The sequence below is a fragment of the Clupea harengus genome, chromosome 24, assembly GCF_900700415.2.
Source record: "Clupea harengus chromosome 24, Ch_v2.0.2, whole genome shotgun sequence".
Classification (NCBI taxonomy): domain Eukaryota; kingdom Metazoa; phylum Chordata; class Actinopteri; order Clupeiformes; family Clupeidae; genus Clupea; species Clupea harengus.
In genome coordinates, this window is record NC_045175.1 from 13,375,122 (window position 1) to 13,397,292 (window position 22,171).

The window sequence follows — 22,171 nt, forward strand, 5'->3', positions numbered from 1 at the left end:
TATTAGTGAATCACTGCACTAGAGGTACCACTTTGTCTTCCTTTTGAGTTTTCTGGATATTCTTAGTTTGCCCTTGACTTGTTAGGCGTTAGATGCTTGAGCTGTTTTTGACTTGTTCACTCTGCAGAAATTGTTTGATGCTAAGTTAACCTAATCAGAAGGATAAACACCTATTTATTACACTGGGGTATTGTGAGATGGAAAATAGAGCAGTTGACCTCATAACGAACATGACTGAAGGATAACCTCTCTGTTGCTCAGTTATGTAACACAACCTATGGCTACACATTAAGTAAAAACTGATCATGAGTTGTGACCCTGAGATCTCTCTTTAATAATAATAATTATAATAATAATTCATTCAATTTATAGCGCACACTATATGCGGCTGAATCTCATAGTGCTACAGTAAAAACATAGTTAAAAAAAAAAAAAAAAAATCTTACACGCTCTTTTAACACCATAGGATACATATGGTCCACATAGAAATCTGAGAAGCCAGATATTTCAGTCTAAATCTGTCTGGGAGAAAAACCAAAGCGATCAAAAGAGCATTTTTTTCATGGGATAGTGTGATTACTACAAAATATGGCGTGTGGTGTGGTGTACACCTATTCACCTTTTACGCATACCTTTCACAATTCTAGCCAGCACCTCTATCTTTTGACTGTGCCTCCTTTTTCTTTTTACTATAGATCAAAGGTCTTCAACCGGGGGTCCGCGACCCCCAGGGGGTCCGCGGAGGTACTGCAGGGGGTCCGCCAAATTATTTCATCTGAAGCATTTTTACCCTCTTCCAAAACTGAAAAACGTCCAAAAGACTACATGAACATAAACAGAACGTAAATTGCTTTCTATTCCTTAAAAATAATACATAGGCTACCCATGAGTCTTCACGCGATCATTTGATCATAATGGCAACATATGCACTTTTAGCTACATTTAGCTATCTGGTGCAAAAAGACGTTACCTGCCATAACCATACAATTTCTCGGAACAAAAGCTCCTCGTCAGACACCACTGATGGCGGTTCAGATGATCTACCTTCAGAGGATACCAACACCCCTTCCATGAACAGCGAAAAGCGCAAACGGGAGAAGACACGTAAATATTCAGAGAATTATCTGAAGTTTGCCTTTACCTACAAAGAGACCGATAGTGAAGAATTATGCGTGGTTTGCTCTTCCGTGCCATCAAACGAAACTATGAAACCATCAACGCTGCAACGACATTCAAAGACAACCCATGCTCACTTAAAATAAAAAAAAACATTTAATATTTCATGTTTAAAATCTTTTGAGGGCCAGCAGACCTTGATGAGACAATCAGCCAAAGTGTGCGAGCTAGCTTTAAAAGCCTCTTATCAAGTTACATTACGTGTCGCTCAGACCAAACAGCCATACATAATTGCGGAAAGTTTAATATTGCCAACAGCTAGTGATATGTGCAAAACAATGTTTGGGAAGGATGAGTACGTAAAAAAACTGAAAAGATCCCAATGCCCGCCCATTGATGAATTGCAGCTGATGTGAGGGCACTACTAGTCGCAAAACTCCCGAAGGCAGATTTTTTGCACTAAATTAGATGAATCTACCGATGTGTCAAACGACACTCAGCTTTTAGCTTTTTTGTGATTTGTCGATTAAAATGAGATGCAGGAGGAATTTCTATTCTGTAAGCAGCTGCCTGGAGGTAAAAAATTTTCCGAGATTTTCAAAGTGATCGACAATTTTTTCCGTGAACATGATATACCCTGGCCAAAATGTGTCGCGATGTGCACAGACGTGCAAGAGCCATGTATGACGCACTGCATGCTTCATAGGGAGAATGTTGTTGCCAAAGACATGAATGATGAATTCTCAAACGTCAGATCTCTCACTAGGTATGAGATATTTCATCCATACTTAAGCTTTTCAAGCTGCTCAATTCTTTGTCCCTCCCTAATCTAATACAGAGTGATGGCTAACTGTAAGGGAGAAAAAATGTCAATAATAAACAATAAATTGAAACGAGTTTGTGTCACAGATGATTTGTAATTCTGTTCAAACATGTGTAGGGGAGTGTGTGTGTGTGTGACTGACACTTAGTTCCAAATAAATGATATGAATATCAAGCCCAAATTTGGGGCGGCAGGGGTGGGGGTCCCTGCTCAGTGTCTCTCTCAGCCAAGGGGTCCTTGGGCTGAAAAAGGTTGAAGACCCCTGCTATAGATAGTGTTATCACTATACCAAAAATGATCCCGCCCCCAATTACAATCTGAAACTAGATGAAGAATGGTACTTAACGGTAATTTTAAGTCCAACAAAATGTGGCTGATTTTCCGAAAGTCTCGTAAAAGGCTACTCACATGAAACCTGGAGGTGCACAGTAGATGAGAATCGGTACCCACATTCATACTCTGACACACATAAATATAGTCCACTGTCTCCAGGTGTGAAGTGTTTGATGGTGAATGTCTTTCGAGTCCCGATTTTCTTGAGGTGGGTTGTGACATTCTTGGTCCAGCTGTAGCTCCTCACTGGTAGATCAGATGTGGTGGTGCAGGTCAGAGTCACGTCTGTGCCTTCCTGTATGTCACCAGGGGGACTGATGGACACTGATGTCTGTGGGGCGTCTGTGAGAGAGAACATTACATGTCTGATTACATGTGTCACTAAGAGGAGATGTTTAACACATGCAGAAGAGTGTGTTTCCCTTTACCTAAGACATACAAGACTGACAACCATGACACACTGTAGGCTGTATTCATGTCAGGGTACGCAGGAAAGGACCCAATTGCAGACCAGATGCAGACATAAACTCAGGATTTATTTTCAAAGAAGGGTAACGCACAGAAGATCAAAGGCAAAAACTCAGAAAAACAGAAAAAACACAGAAGATCCCAATTTAAGAATCCAAAAACACGAAAGCACAGAAGATCCCAATTTAGGAATCCACATAAACAGAAGCCCAAAAAAACCACGACTTAGCTCACAGGACTTTAGACTTGACATCAAACTTATGAACCAACAGGGGACAAAGGACAGACTGAACTTAAATAGCGGGTTAGTTAATTGGATAATATAATAACAGATATTTGGAGGGGAACAAACACTCACCCACCTTAAACAAGAGGCAGGAGAAACTAATCAGGAAAACAAACAGATTCATAATTGGGAACAGGTGAGGGGTGGAGACACAGGTACAACAACAAGGAAGCACTTGGCATGAATAAACAAACATGGGAAAGCACATGGCATGACAAACACAGGAAAACACATGGCGGGAACAAGGACGCACAAAGGACTAGACACTGGAAGGAAACAATGGCAGACAGAAAGTATCATAATAAAAGCACGGAAGGGATACAAAGTAAAAGCACAGACAAAAACAAGGCACAATCCTGACAATTCACACACATACACAGGGTGCGATTTGTTGGGGGGATGGGGGGGATTTACTCCCCCTCTAGTTTTTACATCCCTACCTCAGCTGGATGAATTTCATCCACGGGGGGGACAACCCTCAATTATTAAAACAACTATGAAAAAACAGGCAGGTTGTGACAGAGTTTTCTTACACTTATAGCCTACATCGCTGGCACTAACGTTCACCTGACCCGATCTGTCGGCAGTCTCGGAATTTGCGAACGTCCCCATGCACAAAAATACATTGTATACATAACAAAATTACATACACGGAAATTAGCATAGCCAGCTAAATATTGTAAAACGAGGGCAAAATGAAACAAGCCCAGAGCAGCATAGCGTCCTTCTTAACAGGACCTGCACAAAAAAAATCGAATCCAACCTTTACACAACATAACTCAGTCTGCACAGTGGAAGAAGTTGAAGTGAATGCCCCACCCCAGGAGAACTCCGGTGACGAAGAGAACTCCGATGTTGATCGCGAAGCTAGTAGCGGGCTATTAAAAAAAAAACATCCCCCCTCTGTTTTTTTGACAAATCGCACCTTGCACATACACACACATGAAAACATGTACACACACACACACACACAGGCATGCGCACACACACTTGCACACACACACACACACACACACACAACACACACACACACACACACACACACTTACATACACATGAAAACATGTACACACACACACAGGCATGCACACACACTTACATACACATGAAAACATGTACACACACACACAGGCATGCACACACACACATGCACACACACACAGGCATGCACACACACACATGCACACACACACACACACACACACACACACACATATGAAGAGGATAAATATTAGATAGGCGTACTGATATTTTGTTTGTCTTTACCTTTAACATCCAGATTAAACCCTGGTGTTCCAATCCCCTTCTGGCCTTCATAGTTTGTTGTTATCCTAGAGTAATAAATACCACTATCTAATTTAGTCAATGTGTATATTTGTAAAGTACATTTTCCTGCATTTGTAGACAGATAGCGCCAGACTATTTTGAATCTTCTCCTGTAGTCTGGGTCAGCACGGAGATCAGGAGGATCCTTGTTGTGTTTTGCCCAGTAAACGTCTATAAAGGTCAGGACACTGGGGGAGGTGTAGAAGCAGGAGATTTCCACTGAAGACCCCACAAAAGCACAGGTGCTCTCAGACTGGTACTTGACGCTCCACTCCTCACCACACACATCTGCAACAGAAAACACACACAATACACCGTTATGAACACACACATACAATACACCAAGGGTGTAGGTGTGCATATGGTCCATAGGGACTAGTCACAGCCAAAGTTTGGGAAAGACACAATTGTCCCCACCAATATTTTGTTTATTTGAATTATCTGTTAGAAAAAAATATTTTGCACGATATATTAGCAAGCTCATTTGTATTATTATCTATACTCTGTTTGTTGCCAAGAAGAATAAAAAATAAATGTCCAAGTTTTCTAATGCGCCCTCGAGCCTGCGAGACAAGATGCTGTAATTTCATTGGCTGAAGAGGCTCACGTTCTAAGCACTGCTAAAAGCTACTATATACGCCAGGAAATAACAAAGCCTCATTAGTATTTCGTTTGGTCTCAGCATTGATATTTTTGACCCTTTTGTGCTTTGTAGATAGGAAAATGCCACAAAAAAAAGAGACATCCAAAGTTTTTTCACCACTGAGAGTAAGTAGCTCACGAAGCCCAGGTCGTTGTTAGTTAGCTAGTAGGCTAACTACCCACACTAACTAGCCTAACATTGCCACCAATTCTACAATGGAAACATGTTTTGAAAATTGTTAGTGTAGAGCAGTGTTTCCCAAACTGGGGGTACGCATACCCCCAGGGGTACGCAAAGGGACGTGGGTGGTACGTAGGGATACAAATGTGATTTGCATTTTCAAAGTAAAACAGCCCATTACATTTTCAAACTGACCTATAAACAAACATGACATCTTAAATAGTCTGAATAGCCCAGTCCCCATGCCAAAAATACACTCATGTATACATTGTAGTGTTCAGCGAAATAATTACACTGCCAAAAATAGCTCCAGCTAGGTTAGTCAAAACATAGGCACAACGATGAGCTTCCTTTGTCAGATTTCCACACGCTGATGCCCTGCGTAGAGGGGGTCAGCCCTATGTTCCCACAGCCCTATGTTCCCACATTTCTAAGGATTTTTTTTTCACTGACAATTTTGAAAAATTAGTCCCGATGTTCCCACAGCCCTATGTTCCCACAGTTCTAGATTTTTCTGAAAATTAAACCCTATGGTGCCACATTTCCTGTTAAGCCCCAGCCGTTTTCGGGACAAAAACACCTACAAATGCATGCCTAAAGTAAATGATCAATTCCTCCACAATTATACAGTCGATTTGTATGTTCATGATGTTGCCAAAAAAAAAGTACAAAAATCGCCACTTTGAAAAAAATCGCGGACCCGCCCGCGGGTTAGGGTTATTATTTAGGGTTGTAGGTTAGGGTTAGATGAACTGTAGGAACATAGGCCTTACTTTTGTAATGAATATTAGAAATGTGGGAACATAAGACCTAATTCTGAAAAAGCTCTTAGAAATGTGGGAACATAGGGCTGTGGGAACATAGGGCTGTGGGAATATAGGGCTGTGGGAACATTGGACTGTGGGAACATAGGGCTGTGGGAACATAGGCACGCTCCCGCGTAGAGAAGCGGGAGCTCATTCCGGTTGCTACACGAAAATGGATAAATGGTTAAACAGAGTTAACGTTCCAGAGAGACACCAACCGCTACTACTAGTAGATGCCCTACAATTGAGAATGCACCTGCCGGCGACAGCAACCCAGGTTGCTCTTCCAAGTCTACCTCAAATCAGGATATTAGCAGCAGTAGAGTTGTTGCTAGCCAAGCTACTAGCTTTTTTGTGTGCAAATCAACTCGGTGTGACAGACATTGTCAAACGCGACATAGCAACGCACCTCAGTGAAAAGACTTTAATGCCCTTTGCCACGATGTACTTATGTGAGAGTGGGTTCTCAGCTCTGACGAGCATGAAAACAAAATACAGGCACAGACTGTGTGGAAAACGATGTAAGACTTTCTCAAATTCAGCTAGACATTGCAGAGCTATGTCCATCCTCTCAAGCAGACCATTATCATTAACCTGTGGTGAGTGTGTGTGTGTGTGTGTGTGTGTGTGATTGGGGGGGGGCTTACAAACATTAAACTATAGATGAGTGCGGGGGGGGGGGTACGTAGCTGGAGATTGAATGTCTGAAGGGGTACGGGACTGTAAAAAGTTTGGGAAGAGCATGTAACTTTTGCTTGTATTAAATCTATCCTTAGCGTCTGCAATCTTTCAACCAGTGTGTTAGCAGCGGCTGGTCTTTTAAGCCAAAAGGATAAAGCTAACGTGCCCACATAATGGGAACATGCTAGTTTAGCATAGTACCAGCAGGTTAGCAACTCAAAAGTGATATTAACTGGTGATAGGTAGGCCTATATGATCCCTTGGATAGTGATAAGCCAACTCTGTTCCCTGTAATCTCTCGACCAATGTCAGCAGTCAACTAAACATGGTTAGTGTCTGTATTAAATTGATGAATTACTGTGCAGGAAAAACAGCAGCCTGAAGCTACTGATATAGAGCAGGGTGATGATCAATCAGCATCAGGGGTTCAGGTGAGATGTTGAATTGTCCATTTTCCACAAGTTAGTACACAATTTTAATTTTTTTAATAAAATATGAATTTATTTAATTATTTGTTATTATTTATTTTCGGTGCAGAATACTGTTTTGTACTTAAACTAAGGTTTTATTTTTCTTATTATGTTTAAATCAGTTCCAAGTTCCACAAGTTAGTACACACATTTTCATATATTTGAATAATATCAACTAAGTTTTTTTGAAAAATCTACCAAGAAGCCTCAGCAAACATGAAAGGTCAACCAGCCACATTCAAAACCAAATTGCTTTGAAAACTTTTGGAATCTCAAGAATAGATTTGGCTTTGGACGAACAGCAGAGACTAAATGTTAGCATCCACAATGCTAAGGTAAAGGAAAGCCGAGAGATTTTAAAAGACCTCATTAATGCAACCTGCTTCCTAGCCGAACAGGAACTGGCATTTTGTGGTAACGATGAGAGTTCAAGCTCTTCTAATCGTGGCAACTATGTAGAACTATAACCTGCTTTTGCAGAGAAAGATCAAAGATGAGCTAGACATTTGGAGACATCTACTGTGTTTTCTAGCTTGTCAAACAGAATACAGAACAATTTAATTGAAGCAGTCGGTGAGGTGATTAGAAATGATATAAAATGGAAATTAATGCAGCCTCATTTGTTGCTGCAGAAGTAGACGAGACGACGGATGTCACAAACAAAGCCCAAATCTCTGTTATTTTGCGTCATGTGGCTAAAAGTGAGGTGGCCTGTGAAGTGAGGTAGGCGTTTTGGGGATTTGATGATGTGAGTGAAGACAGACGAGCCCCTGCTATAGCCGAGTATGTCTTGGATGTTTTGAAGAAATACAAGTGTGTCGAAAAGCTCGAGCTCAGACTCATGACGGAGCAGCTGAGATGTCATAAGAGCTTAATGGGGTGCAGGCCAGGATTAAAGAAACGGTGCCTGAGGCCATGTTTACTCACTGTTATGCACACTAAGTTAACTCAAAGTAAGTGGTAAACCTCCTAATAGAAGAACCCAATGGCTGTGCCATAGTTTACCAAGAGCAGCACCTACGAGACGGAGCTCAAATTCAAGACTGTTGCAGACAATAAGCATGTACCAATCTGATCTGCGTGCTGTATTCTGTATTATGAGCGAAAATCCAGATAGTTGGGATTATGACGGCCGCTGGATATGAGCGGTGGCTGTCAAAAGCGTCAACATGCTTTTTCATTATGGCATACAGTATGAGGGCATTTTCAGTGAAACAGATGCACTCTTTAGAATGCTTCAAACCAAAGTAATGGACATTGGATTTTGAATCCGCGACACAAGTGGATTTGTAGAACGCCAGAGACAGGAGTTTAACAGTTTCTATGAGCGATTTGAGCAGAAATGTGCCACTCTTTGAACGACAGATAGTGTCTGAAGTCAAATGTCAGTCAGAGATGAGAGGAAACGAATGTTTTGTTACATTCTGGACAATATCAGTGTTCAACTGGTAGCTAGGTTTGTGTTTCCTTGGTGTGGTCGATTGTACAACATTTTATGACATGTCACAACATTTTGATTAAACCAAACTGCAGAAACTGTCCAAATATGCCAGGTTCTTTGACTTTGTTAGATTAAAGGCTGATCTCATCGGACTGTAAAGCTCACAAACAGTGAGGGATGAATGTAAATCCCCTGGAAAAACGTCTCTCATTGGTGTTGCGGGAGGAGCTTGCACATGAACAGAAGACAGATCTGTCTTTACAGCCCTTGACACATAATGTTAAGTTTATTTAAATCTGTGCTCATGGCTGGTGCCCCAGGTTCTTTGGGTTCCTCTCCTGACCACTTAGAACGTCTTGAGGAGGCGGAAGACCTGCGAGGGCCAGATGTGTTGCGAGCAAGGGTGCAGAACTTTGAGTGTCCTTGTTAAAGGCTGTGGAAATGTTATGGCAGGTGCACTTTTGCGCGCTCCCGATTAAAGTTGTCTTGTCTGTCCTCTAACTGTTTGTGTTCTTGTCTTTAGCCTCCCAGGGCCCGGGGTTTGCTGGTGTTTCAAGAGACACTTAGGTTGTTGGGTTAGAGGGATAGGTATTTAGTATTCACAAGAGTCACTTTATTAGATAGTTTGTCACGTATTGTAATTGGCTACTTGAGTCTCACTGGTGATAGTAGTGGTGATAACTATTGTGACAAATTGGTGGTTTGATTGTTCTATGTGTAGATGTGTAGTTCTACTGGCCTTAAGCTTTGTAAGGGGGAGGGAGTGACGAACCCCTTTGGGCTCGTCTGCTCTTCCAGATTTGTCTGTTTATGCGTGTGCGTGAATACGTATGTGTGTTATTTGAGTGCGTGCGCGGCTGTTTTCGCTCTGTCTTCCAGGTGCCGTAATCAACCACCTGCTAGGCGTGTCCGTGGCCTATAAAGAATCCTGCACTTCCTGAGTTCGGGAGAGCAAGAAAACACACTGTTGTAGCGTTTATTGAGAACTTTGTAAATTAAATGATTGTATCGAGAAACTTTGCGGTGTTCTGGATTTCTTGTAACGGGCCTAAGAGCCGGGGCATTACAACAGCTTCTCTTCTTTTTGGCCCAGAGGGATCTGATGCAGACTGTTCCTGAGGCGACAAAGTTACTCCAGCTGGTGCTCACCATACCGGCTACAACAGTGTCCGTGGAAAGGTCATTCTCTGCTTTGAAAAGACTGAAAACATACAATCGGATTCGGACTGACCAAGGACGATTTTCATCCCTTGAATTAATCTCCATTGGGTTGGAGAGACTTTTAAAGCTAAAAGAAGATAAAGAGGACTTTTACAACAGAGATTTTTGTCCAGAAGGATAGACAAATGGGGTTCATATATTTGTAAATGTTTGTGTATATTTGTGATGTTCACACATTATGAAGTGTTTTGTCATATTTAATATTGTCAATAGGTACGCTCCTGGTTTAGGAGGACAGGTGAATGCACAAAAGGGGAGGTTTTCTTTTCACGTGGTGGTGTGTTGTATGGAGAAGTGGCGGCAAGCTAGTGTTTGAAAATAATTGCAACCGCCAAAAGCCTGTTTTGTACGAACAAGCTTTTGTTTATATGTATAATTGTTATTAAAATTCCACCAACCGCATTCTCAGGTCCGATCACAATCGGATTCCATTCAACTCGTGGAGCAGTGAGAAGAGCGGTATTTCTTTTTGTACTTTTGTAAATAACACACACTGAATGTCGATCAATACTTGCAGTATATGTACTGTATTGTTTCTGTGTATGTGTTTCTGTTATGTTTATTTGGCCTAAAGGCGCTAATACAGATCTCCTGATTTAAGTTATAAACAGCGAATGGTAACGAGTTCTTCTTTGGATAAAAATAGAATCTGTTATAATCTGTGCCTCACTCTTGTGTGTGTATGTGTGTCTATATGTGTGTGTGTATGTGTGTGTGTGTGTGTGTGTGTGTGTTAAGCTGAATATGAAATATCAATATCACAAAGGGTAAAAGTTGGGCATTCATGCCACAGTCAGCCTCCTCATTAACTTCTGATTATGAACACCATGGAAAGTTACAACTGACTCTTGGGTTGACTGTGAAAAGCTATTGCTGCACACTTGCACACACACATAGACACACAGACAGAGACACAAACACACACACACTTCTGTTGTATTCATCTGTGTGGTTTGGGACAAACACATTGACAACTATGTCAATTCTCTGAAGAGATGCTGTGGAACAGAAATTAGGAAATGTGCCCGTATGAGCCAACTTCCTGTATGACATCAGAGGGTGTTCTAACTGTAGCCAGTTTGGAGCTTTTGCAACTTTTCACAGATACTTTTTTTTGCTTTTTGTTTGAATGTACTTTTTACTTTGCTTATTATTTTATTTTCATTTAACTTTCTATGTTTTTTTTCCCATGTTATTTTATGTTATCATTTATTAAGTACTTTGAATTACCAATATGTATGAATTGAGCTATAAGAATAAACCTTGCCTAGCCTTTGCCTTAACTTAAATATTTACTGAATATTTCAAATAAATGTGCTAATGCCATCTAAAGATTTATATTTTAAGATAGATAGATATATATTCTGATAGGGATATTAACAAGTAAAAATGTTTGATTTACCTTGAATGGTGAACAGAACCACCACAGTAAGAGATGTCACACAGCTCATCATCATCAACCACAAACCCTGAAAGTTTCACATTCAACATTATAACTACATGTTTATCAAAAACATTATGACTACATGTTTATCAAAAACATTATGACTACATGTTTATCAAAAACATTATAACTACATGTTTATCAAAAACATTATAACTACATGTTTATCAAAAACATTATAACTACATGTTTATCTAAAACATTATAACTACATGTTTATGTAAAACATTATAACTACATGTTTATCAAAAACATTATAACTACATGTTTATCTAAAACATTATAACTACATGTTTATCTAAAACATTATAACTACATGCTTATGTAAAACATTATAACTACATGTTTATGTAAAACATTATAACTACATGTTTATGTAAAACATTATAACTACATGTTTATGTAAAACATCATAACTACATGCTTATGTAAAACATTATAACTACATGTTTATCTAAAACATTATAACTACATGTTTATGTAAAACATCATAACTACATGCTTATGTAAAACATTATAACTACATGTTTATCTAAAACATTATAACTACATGTTTGTGTAAAACATTATAACTACATGTTTTGAGAACATAATCTAAATAAAGGGATGCTCATGGCTGAACACAAAAATTCTACTAGACATCAGCAAAGTAGCGCAGAGACAACATTGTTAGCATATTTCATAGAACAGCATTGATAAGACAAATAGTTTTCAAGAATCTTTTACCATGTTGCACTGCTCATGAACACCAGCGATGTCTGGAGAGTATGAATGAAGAACTCCCTCACAGCACGGAACTATTCATTGCTGTGGCAGATGTGACAGTTAGGAAATTCTGTCCGGAATGATGACATCAGACTCATGTCTTGCCTGCGCCATTGCTTCTTTCTTACATTTGTTGCTGCAACAAAAACCACACCGAAATTGCATTCAGTGGAACAGACATCTAGCTCTGCAGTGAAACGCCTCCTTCTCTAGAGTCAGTGCTATCCCTTGTGTACACACGCTACAACATACACAAATAGGCTATTGGGAGTGGTCTTAGGTGACCATTAGAAGACTTCATTCTCTCTGTCTCAGCCACTCACCTCAGCCAGAAAACCCCACAGAAGAGACCCAATAGTCCACAGACAGAGACTGTTATCAAAGCAGTCATTGCAGGACTCTCTGCTCTCCTGCTACAGACACATGTGACATGAGGAAGGTTCATTACATTGATAACATGACTAAGCATTTTGACTGCATTGTTCATAAACAATGACATAAGGACTTATGACTCTGATAGCGCTGACATTTTCATTGACATCAATATTTACTGTTGACCGAGAAACTAAGATTGTCGAGCAAGTTACGGCCTTTTGAAGGTAATACATTGTGTGGCGCTGTTTAGAAATGCACTTCCTGTTTTGAAAGGATGAATTGAGAAATGCACCCAAGAATCTCTGAAACAAATATATGTATACATTTGAACTCTTTCTGTGGCATGTATCAGATAGTTTTTGTTTTTTATTTCTCAGTATGGACTGAGAAGGATTTTGTTTTATTTCAGACAGAAGACAAGTATGTTTCAGACAGAAGACGAATATATTTCAGACAGAACCCAAGTATATTTCAGAACATCCTCATGCTGGTCCAAGTGTGACTGCTGTCAGCATGATTAATGAAAACAGTCAATACTACACATCACATAGCTCCCTCTACTGGTCATCAAGATTCATGAAAACAGTCAACACTACACATCACATAGCTCCCTCTAGTGGTCATCATGATATATGAAAACAGTCAATACTACTCATAACATAGCTCCCTCTAGTGGTCTGCCTTTCTGAACCTCAGAAGATTTAAAAATGCACCAGCTTGTGTATCTGGTGTTGTCTACTGTACACCCCATAATACCTAACTGGCAGCTGCATTGACCACAACCCAATCTGTAGTACTGATTAGAGTGTGTTTTAACAGGCTGCCTTGACCATGAAGTCTGTAGTACTGATTAGAGTGTGTTTTGACAGGCTGCCTTGACCATGAAGTCTGTAGTACTGATTAGAGTGTGTTTTGACAGGCTGCCTTGACCATGAAGTCTGTAGTACTGATTAGAGTGTGTTTTGACAGGCTGCCTTGACCATGAAGTCTGTAGTACTGATTAGAGTGTGTTTTAACAGGCTGCCTTCATTTCCTATGCCTTCATTTTCCAATAGTTACACATGGGGGAAAAAACAACTCAGGGAAACATGTTTGATTTTGTGTTACCTCTGAGACTAGTGAGCCGACTTGCTAATAGCAAATAACATTACCTTGCGTTCATCACAGACTCATTTAGTGTAGCAAGATTGTGATACAATTAAAAACAGCCTGGGGTCAAATTGACCCCAAACAACACCTATGCGTAAAGTATGTGAAAACATATCATCATGTTAATTTTGTGTTTACTCAGTTGTCCCCATTAAATTAGGAAACGTCTTTAAATATGAAGCAAAAACAATTATGTCAATCATTTATTTAGAGACGTTAAACATTGAATGGGGTCAAATTGACCCCAAACATAATAGGAGGGTTAAAGCTAAGATACATAGAGCAATAATCTCTAAACCCTTTAATCTTTCAACAAAATGGATGTAGATATGAACTCCCAAAGTAGAAATGAAGGGCTCATTCTAAGCTAATAAAAATGCAACGATCCGTGAATGCAGGTAATTCTACACTAATAAAACATTATTATGAATACTATATTCCATTTATACTAAAACCTAAACCTAAAATCTCCAAACTGCACTTTTAATGAGAAGCAAATGCTTACAGACAACATATTGCATTGAAGCATTTGGACGTTTTGAACTAAAACACATAATAATTATTAGTAATAATCTCTAAACTATAGGACAACAGATTCAGCACTGCATAAGATAAATATCTAAAGTCTAGGACTACAGATTCAGCACTGCATAAGATAAAGATCTAAACTATAGGAATACAGATTCAGCACTGCATAAGATAAAGATCTAAACTATAGGACTACAGATTCAGCACTGCATAAGATGAAGATCTGGTGGCATCCCCTTCACTGTGTTTGCTCATGGCTGGCTCTTCACATTGTTTTCTTCACACTCTCTTCTGAACACTGCTGTAGATCACAGAGGGCTCCCCCTCTGGCTGGCCAGGAGAACTGCAGGAACACAAGAGCATAGCACAGGGCCTCCATGGACAAAGTAGCAGTGGATTTCAATCTTTTAAAAAATGAACATTTACACACACAAAAATCTGTACAGAATATATGTTTATGTGTAAGTAGCTAAACTGTAAGCTAGAATTTGTAACCATTACTTTTCTGAAAACGATATCAAAATGATATGTTACACAAAACAGTTTGCAATTCATTAAGTGTCCTATGTGCATATAAAGGTGAGGCACACAATCTAATCTGCTGAATTAACAAAACACAATGACTACATGTTGAGGTCTAAATTATTATGACTCAGGAGTTCCCAACCTAAGTAAACCTATCCTTAGCACATTGATTTCCATGCTATTAGCCACAGTCATGACTTACAAAATGAATAATATACAGTACCTTTTTACAGTACCGGCCTTTTTGAACTGGACACTGGCGTACTGAACGTCGTCCCCCTGAGCTCCTGCAGTCTCTCTGGAGTGCTGGGGGTGGATGGTGGAGTACTGAACATCATCCTCTGCTCCTCCTGCAGTCTCTCTGGAGCACTTGGGCTGGATGGTGGAGTACTGAACATAATCCTCTGCTCCTCCTGCAGCCTCAGCAGCTCTGCTCTGGCCTGACCTCTTGAAGTTAACGTTGGAGTACTGAACATCATCATCTGCTCCTCCTGCAGTCTCTCTGAAGCGCCGGGGCTGGATGGTGGAGTACTGAACATCATCCTCTGCTCCTCCTGCAGCAGCAGCACTGGGGGGACCAGCAGCTCTGCTCTGGCCAGACCTCTGGAAGGTAATGTTGGAGGACTGAACATCATCCTGATCCTGGAAGAAAGCAAAACGTCCGTGTCAGGTCACTTTAGCAATGTCATGAGATGTACGTGTTATGATCGTGTGGTGCTGGACATGTTGATCTGATAACTAAGAAGACATGACAAACTGCTGGAAAAGGTTTCTCACCTTCATGTCTCTGTTCTGCTTCATGTTCCCCTTATATGATCTTCAATGCAAATCAGAAACATACATTTTCAAAGTCAAATCTTTCAAAACTGTCAAATAAACTGAATGCATGGTATGACAGTTATGGGGTTCTGGGGTGAAAAGGGAAGGGTATTCAGCTGGTTGCAATTCAGCAAACTCACCACTAGATGCTACTATAAACTACACGCTGCACCTTGAACGGTTTTGGGTTGGACACCTCACACCTCAGCCTCAACTCACCTCAGCCAGTATATGACACAGAGGAGACCCACAACTCCACAGACTGCCACTCCAACTAGAGCAGCTATCACAGGAATATGGTCCACTGCTGTGGTCAGAAGGAAAGAGAAAGAGGTACAAGATGGAAAAATAAAATAGATGGAAAACTGAACATTATCAGTATTTCTTCTCTGATGTCATACTTGTTTGTTGACAGTTTGTTGACAGTTACTGGTCTTTCTTCACTTGGCTTCAGACGCAAAAACAGTTGTCAGAATGTTGTCGCCTCAATGTCAATATGTCACATTTTTGGGATTTCTTATGTTACAGTTTTAGATTTTTTAGTTTACATATATGAAACATGCAGAACATTCTTACGTGGTTCTATTATTCCCAACATATCTTATTGATTACCTATATATCTTAGTGATTACCTACATATCTTATTGAAGACCAGTGGTATAACTGCTGTAAACATCAGATGAGCTCTCTCTCATCATTTTACACTTACGACTGACTTGGAGTCTGAAAGGTCGAGAGGGAAGATCCTCATGTCCTTTAACAGCACAGGTGTAGCTGCCTCCGTCTTCATATCTGACTGGGTAGAGCTGCAGCTGGTTGTTGATGTTCTGCTTCTTCTCTACAGGACGTCCATCTTTACTCCAGATGAATGAAGGGCTGTTACTCAGAGTGCAGGTGGTGTTGCAGGTGAGGGTCACATGATCTCCCACCTGCACTGCTTCTCTATCAGATGTGATGACATTCTTGCCTAGAAAAGGTGGCATCTCAAATAACTCTCTTAGCAGATATCAGTATGTTCAATAGCCTCCAACAAGACTCAGAGGATCTGATGTGAGCACATGGGTGCACCAGTGTTTGAAATAAAGTCACAAAGTGCGGCTTGAATATGTTTGCCATTTACTTTTTAAATATCTGATATCGTTCCTGTTGTCATAATATTATGTACTCACAAACGTTTAATTTCAAGGGTGGAGATGGACGATCCTCATGTCCTTTAACAGAACAGGTGTAGCTGCCTCTATCTTCATATCTGACTGGGTGGAGCTGCAGCTGGTTGTTGATGCTCCTCTTCTTCTCTACAGGACGTCCATCTTTACTCCAGATGAATAAAGGGCTGCTACTCTCAGGACAGGTGTTCTCACAGGTGAGAGTCACATTTTCTCCCTCCATCTCTTCTGCCCCTTGTCCAGACGAAACAACCTTCAGGTCTAAGAGAAGTAAAATAATGTCAGAATTTGGTGTTCAGTGTAGTGGTGTGAATTAACAGAAATGTTCAGAGTGTGTATTAATCACCAATCATTGTGTTCATTACTTTGAGGGAAACAAAGATATTTGATTTACCTGTGACATGCAAAGAAATTCCAGGTCTGCCCATCCATTTCTGTCCATCTACATCAGTGGTAATCCTACAGTAATACTGATACTGTGCATCTGCTTTGGTTAGTTCCGTCATCTGCAGAGAACACCCACTGCTTTTATCTCCACAGTCCACTGTGACCCTGTGTCTGTAAGTCTCAAACTGGGAAAGATCAACAGGATTAACAGAGTCTTGGTTTATCCAGAAAGCTTGTTGACTGTAAGACCACTAGGGTAGTGTAAGAGCAGGACATGTTAACTGAGGAGCCTTCCAGAGCACAGATGTCTGTAGGTGTGTAAGTGACACTCCACTGTGCACCCAAGCCCCCTGCAAACACAAATCAGACACAAAACAGTGCATTAGTCCATGATGTGTTCATGTGCTGAAATGGGATGAAACATTAATGCATGCAACTTGTATTGCATACTCATGTATGTCTTAATATACAGTATAAGCAGTAGTTTAATGTAAAACTAGTATGTTAAGAAAAATAATTCTGGTCTTTTGAATGTCATGCATTTTAGAAGAAGTTGTTCACATAAGGAAGGGATAATGTATAGTCCGGCGGTCATTATCTCAAAATAAATCCCGCCATGAACAGGACCTCGATGTGCAGCATACATTATCCCACTTATTATACGGTTACTTGCCAAAACGGTAGAAGAAATTCCTCCATAATACCTCTTTTTAATGATTTCGTTGCCGTTTCATGATTTCCGCTAAGAAAAAATTGTTCTTCACGCAAATAGAACTTTTAAGTTTCAGGTGTTGCGTAGCAACCGATTACTTGCTGACTTCAAATTACAACGGGCATGTTATGTTAAATGACCGGACTACTTGCGGAATGATATGAAAGATGATCATCCTGCAAATGTGTTATCTATACATCTTGCATATACTACAATGAATGTATGCAGTTTTTAGTGCCATCTAGTGGTAAATTTGCTAAATTTCAACCAACTGAATCTCCTCCCCCTCACAAGTGTGTGTCAGTGCCTATGGTGACGGTCAAATGCCATAAAACATGAAGAGCCCTGATCCAGAGCCAGTGATTTGGTTCTGTCTGTTCTGGGCTACTGAAGATACTTCATTCAACCATGTATCTCTTTTTGCCATATGAAATGGAAATTGATTAAAAGCCCATACGTCATTGATGGTAAAGAAAGACACACACAGATACTATCACAGACATGCCTCAGTTTCTAGAGAAGGGGGTTAGATTAGTCTCTCTACATCGCTTACACCAAACACGTTTACATTAAACCCCAAACTCAAAACTGAGATGTTTCAATCAGACAAATAGCTGTTACTTTATCTAAACTAATGCATCTATATACATGTACATGAGGGACTCAGCTGTATGACAGGAAGTTGCTACTTACCGGGCGTCATGATCAGCAGAAGGAAAAAAGAGTGTAACGTTTCTATCATCGTGAATCCAGTGAACTGAGAGATGCAAATACAACACAGTAAATATCACATCAAATTATATAATAATATGCTTATTAATACAGACAATGACATTGCATTGTGCAGAAATCCAGTGCAAGTATTTTTGTGTTTTTTGGAAACTCATTGAGATAGAGAATTTAGTAGAATGTTAATTGCTTATTAAGTGATATTCATTTGACAACACTCATTACATGAACTTTAAACACTGTAAAAGTAAATTAATAAAAACAGTGTAATTACCGTGTCTAGCTGTTGTTGAATGCTTGTCTTGTCTTGTCAGGGAAAGAGGAACACGAATGCAGGACTAAGCTCATAGGCACCAGCCAGCAGCACAAGTTACGAAATCTTATAAATAAACAAGTAATCACTTCAGACAGCGTGTATTTTAGAAACTGTTGTTTATCTGTATTTTTTTTAAACACAATGGTGCCCCTGGGTGGTAAATCGTAAGAATTTCCCCTGAAGCAATTTGAATCACCTCAATCACCCCACTGTCCTCAACTATGTTGATGGGTTGACAGTCACCGGCAACCCAAATGGTAACCTTTTCACGGACTGGTCTAGTTATTTTCCTAGAGAAGTCATAGAGTGTGGGTTGGCGATCATCTAACCTGGGACTGCTTTCTGTCGGGTGCTTTGCAATAAGGTGATAACTTCAAATGGTAGGCCAAGCCCCCTACTTACGGGCTACATTGCCCAAGGGGACATAGGTTCAAGTCTGGCCTGATGTAATTTCCCAATCCTCTCCCCACCTCTTCTCCACCTCGTTTCCTGTCATAACTTCATGTCCTATCCCAATAAAGGCATTAAAAATATATATATATACCCTATATATATATATATATATATATATATATATTATTTATTTTTTTTGTTAAATTTTTAAGTTGCGTTTATTGCGTTAAAATATTTGATTGCGTTAATCGCGGCCTCATTAATCGCATAGATTAACGCATTAATGCTGACAGCCCTACTTTAAATACTAAAGACCCTGTTCACTCACAGTAGACTTTTCACTGGTTGTGTTTAAATAAGTGATCATCTCAGCAGAGGCATGGATCAGAGCACGGACAATTAATTTGTCAGGTACAGCTTACTAAATCAGTTACACATTCAAACTTATATAAAGTGAACTATCTAAAGTTACAACTTGTTCCTAAGAGAAATACATACAAAATATTCAAAGTGTATGAACATACCTGGCTGCTCAGAGGATGATGACTACACGCGTAATGTGTGGGAGTCTCTGGCTACAGAATACTCAAAGTGCTTGTTGCTCTCTCCTCTTATCCTTGACTGCATGTCACGTCACTAAGCACCAGCAGTGAAAAGCAGAAGTAGCAGTTGGCCTAGTGTCAGTCCTGACCACAGACTACAGATAAACAGTTCATGAGAAGGTGAGCTCCTCTCATGGGCAGCTGACCACACATACAGAGTATGAACTCTTTTCTCATGATAGCTGACCACACATATAGAGTATGAACTCTTTTCTCATGGGTAGCTGACCACACATATATAGTATGAACTCTTTTCTCATGGGTAGCTGACCACACATATAGAGTATGAACTCTTTTCTCATGGGTAGCTGACCACACATATAGAGTATGAACTCTTTTATCATGGGCAGCTGACCAGACATGTACAGTCCACACGCTTCAGACATGGAATGTGCTTTTTATTCATCAGAATATTGTTCTGTCAGGTGCAAGCTTCTAAATCAGGTAAACATTCAAACTAATCTGAAGTGCGCAATCTAAAGTTAGAACTTGTTCCAAAGAGAAAAAGGTTTGAAACATCCAAAGAGCTGCTCAGAGGGGATGGCTACATAGTCCTCAAGATGCCTTTTGCCTCCAGTACCCAGTTCAGTTTATTATGATGACAGACGCAGGTTGTGTAGCCTGTAGGGATCAGAATTTTAGTGTTTCTGAGATCTTTATTAAGGCTTACATATTCAATTACAGGACTGAGACCACAGCACCAATCGCCAGACAACTCGTAGCAACCTCAGTTCCATTTCACTGTCCTCAGTTTGACCCTTGTCTGATAAAGCGCTGGAGAGGAACAGAGACAGATGGTAGAGATAAGAAAGTCAGGAGACGAGCGAGAAATGACACAAGGTGACCCCAAGGTGACCCCGGAACGTGGTTAAAGTCATGTTCTGTAAACAACGGACTCTCACCTAATTCCTGCAGAGTTTAAATTCAAAGTCTGTCAATGTTTTTAGATTCAAAGGTTCTCGGCCCTAGAAGAAGAATGAGATTCTAACTGCTGATTGCTGAGTTCAGATAGAAAAAGAGCAACATTGGAGCAGCCCTGAGCATTAATAGAAGCAGCTCTTGTGGTTGACTGACATACAAGAACAAATAGCCATCTTTTTTTTTTACTTCTTGTTTTTGGTTGAACAGTAGCCGAAACTCTTAGGTTGACCACAGGCCATAGATGAAGAAGATGAAAGAATAGTAACTCTTTTCTCATGGGTAGCCTACCACTCATGCAGAGTATGAACTCTTTTCTCAGTAAAAATAATTTAATGATGCATCCTTTCCTTTGTTTAAACTTATATTTCTGATGGGCTAAACCAGAGAGCCTAGGCTACACAGGCTAGCATGTGGTGCTAATATCTGATGGGCTAGGCTACACAGGCTAGCATGTGGTGCTAATATCTAATACAGTTGTCACAGGTGAGAGTCACATTTTCTCCCTCCATCACTTCTGCCCCTTGTCCAGACGAAACAACCTTCAGGTCTAAGAGAAGTAAAATAATGTCAGAATTTGGTGTTCAGTGTAGTGGTGTGAATTAACAGAAATGTTCAGAGTGTGTATTAATCACCAATCATTGTGTTCATTACTTTGAGGGAAACAAAAAGGTACACTTTGCTCATTGCACTGGACATATGAATCATAGTAGCCAACCAAAGTTACTTCACTCCTCAGCCCACACCAGTGATCCGCTCACTCTCTTTTCCGGGGGAGGAGTCAGTCAGACTAAACAAACAAACACAAATATCTGAAGCTGATTCAGTGTAAGAAGTGAATAGCTTTGAAAGGGAAAGAGAGAGAGAGAGAGAGAGAGAGAGAGAGAGAGAGAGAGAGAGAGAGAGCAATTGCAGAGGGCCAATGATGCAACAGTCCAGGTGTACATGAACTGAGCACAACTATTGTACAATATTGAGAGAGAGTATAATTTATAGAAATATGAGTTTCTGATTTTAGGGAACATGCATTCATGTAATGTGCCTGCAGTGTAAAGGCCTGTAGATGAACTACTGGAAAAGGCAAAAAGAAGAATGTAAAAAAAATGCCCACATTTTTTTCACACTATGACTATTCATAGCATGAATGACATTAAGGCCATTAGCATTTTTCAGGCTAGAACCTCATTCATTTAAATGAATACAATGGAGACAAGCCAGGGATCACACTGGTTCTATTCAGAGGAGAGTTCAATTGCCTCATCCAGTCGTTGAATCTGGTCTCCTCCATCCATGTATTCATATTTCTGTGGGACAAAGCCTGGTGATGGTATGATGGCATGAATGTGGTGAAGTGACGTGAATATTTTGACTATAAAGAGCGTCCATCAACATCTGGTATTAATATCCATTGTCATGCATACAGTATCTGCAGACAGAAAAAGAGATAATTTATTTACCCATAGTGTTTCCTCAGTACCTGCTCTGGCACACTAACACACAAACAGAAACAAAGAGTGTGTGAGAGAAAATGAAGTGTGTTTGGGGAGTA